The sequence below is a fragment of the Microtus pennsylvanicus genome, chromosome 4 (genome assembly GCF_037038515.1).
Source record: "Microtus pennsylvanicus isolate mMicPen1 chromosome 4, mMicPen1.hap1, whole genome shotgun sequence".
NCBI lineage: Eukaryota > Metazoa > Chordata > Mammalia > Rodentia > Cricetidae > Microtus > Microtus pennsylvanicus.
Window position 1 is genome coordinate 90,202,298 of NC_134582.1, and position 2,651 is coordinate 90,204,948.

The window sequence follows — 2,651 nt, forward strand, 5'->3', positions numbered from 1 at the left end:
AACCCAACTCACCAGAAATTGGGTGTATTTTCTACTCTTCATTATTTTCTTCAACAAAACGTACCCTAGGAAATATCTATCTGCTGCATTCCTCATGCCTTCTAGTTCCCTCCTTGGGTTGACATTGTGTGTTTGCATGCGTGCGTGAGTGTGTGTGTGTGTGAGTGTTGAAATTCCATTCATCTCTATCCACTGGCTTTAGATTGGGGTAGGGTTTGTGTCATAATTTTATAGCCAGAGCTGACTCAGCTGATTCCAGGGCAAAGACAGATTCTTAACATCTGTGCATTTTTCAAGCTTTGTTCTGTTTTTAAATAAAACAGGTTGTTCAAAAGAAAGCAAACCTGGTGACACATGCCTCTAATCCCAGCTGAGGCAGGGGAATCATAACTTTAAGGCCAGCACGGACTGCACAAGGAGACCTGCTTCAATGTACAAATGAGGGGACATGTTTGTAAAGCTTTTAAATGGTTCTGAGAGGGAAAGAACAGCAAAATCCAAGGAATAGTTAAATAAAACCCAACTGGACTAATTCTGTGTTAGAATCTTCAAAGGGTGTTGAGTACACACATTCTCATGTGTTCCTACCTATGACATTAGGGACTTTAGAGTCTAGGGCTGGTGTCTTAAAGACTATTGGCTGAAGGAGCTCCCGCAGCAGAAGCCCATGAGCAAAGTTGAACGTTTCGATGTACTTTTCACCTGGGCTAATTTACCTCAGAACGAACATGGAATGCATGCAATTAAGTAGGTTCTGGTGAGAGGAGCTTGCATGACCAAAGTCATATAGCCATGGTAAGAAAGGGGGTGATCCAGGCAGTGGTGGTGCATGCTTTTAATCTCAGCACCCAATAGGCAGAGGCAGGTGGATTTCTGAGTTTGAGGCCAGCCTGGTTTACAAAGTGAGTTCCAGGACAGCCAGAGTGGTTAAACAATGAAACCTTGTCTCTGGGGGAAAAAAAAAGAAAGAAAAGAAAAACAAACAAAAGAAGGGGGCGGTGGTGAAGCGGTAGCAAGCTTGGGTAGGGTCTGTCCTGAGGTTGTCAAGCTAGACCTTAGGTCGTACAGACATAGAGAGATCTGAGTGTAATGAACAGCAATGACATCCCTACAGGCAGAACATATATGAAGCAAAGAAGCTTGTCCCTGGGCCTGGCTATCAGCTATCACCCCTGTCAATCTCCTTTGCTAAGCACAATGTCTGATACCAAGTATGGACACTCAACACTCGAGGTGTGTGTTCCCTGTGAATGATTGGATGTATTCATTCCTAGTTAGTAATAACGTGTAGTGTATTATCTCAGGAACTTTATCATTGCATTGGAAGTCTCTTGAAGTGTAAATGTCCCCAAACTGTCCACCATAGCTGAGCTAATAAGTGAGCTCCACTCAGATGAGAAGTCCTTGTCTTCCCCATGACAGACTGAGGCAGTTACAGCCAAGTCCTCTCTCACAACATGACAGTTGCAGAGTGGGGGCCATATGATGCTTATCCGTCAACTTTTCAGAACTATTTTTACACAGTGTGCACCTAGGAATTTCCCTGCTTCCCCCAGCACCTTGATGTCAAGAGTAGCTACACACTTGTGTCAGCTCTGAGGGCCACCGAGTTCATTTAAGATTTCCCTGGAAATCCCCCAGCATGCATGTGTTGGCACAATGGGGTGTGAGGTGATTTTTCTAAGATAGGTATATTTTAAAAAAAAATTCTAAACAAGAAAAAAAAACAGTCAGGTCATGTTCTGCAGTGGCTAACTTCTAGAGATGAAACTATGTAGCTCTGAATCACTGGGAAAACAAAATCAAAAACTAAACTAACAAGCAAACTGCTGAGCTTTCTTTGTTGCGATGGATCCAAGCTGTTTGTATGGGCAAGATTACGGCGGGGAGTAGTGGGGAGAGTCAGTCTTGAGAAATGTCAATATTTAATTGTTAGAAAATGAAAGACAGACTTGAAAGGGGAACTTCAAAAAGTGACCAGAGGATTGGGAGACAAACCAAGAACTCTTGACTGTTTGCTGAAGCCCAGATGGGTGAACACTCTTAAAAGGTGAGTGCAAATGATATTCTTGAATTATCCTATAAAGTTAAGTAAAATAAGAAAAGCAAACAGTTTGGGAGCATGCTAGGTTGATTATTTCCTCTAAAATCCACAGAAGGGATTGTTAACCCCCACTGTGGTTTGGGAGATAGGGGCCAGTCTCTCTGCTCTCCCGTCCCCCTTTAAGTTCCCTTTCCCCTAATTCAAGCAGCTTGGCATGTACTAGTTGTACATTTTGTCATAGATTATTAAATATTTCCAGTCTCTTGTAAAATGGTGATGTATCATTGTTTTTGAGATAAGGTTTCCCTATGCAGCCCAAGTTGACCTTGAACTTATGGTCTTCCTGATGGTTTAGTCTCTTTTAATAGACACAAACCCATGAAGGAGAACTCATTCTTGTCTGCCTTCCAATTGTCTTAATGACATTAACCAGTCCAGTTCCCAGCCTGCCTTCTCATGTACCCTTGTCTTCTTCCTACTTAAAATCTCCTTCGTGGGTTGATTTTTTAACGTCTCTTCCCAAGTCTAAAGCCACTGACTCTCAACGTATTTGTTAGAAGAACCTTCTACCCATAAGTGCCCACTTAAGTTTCACAGGGCTAAGAGT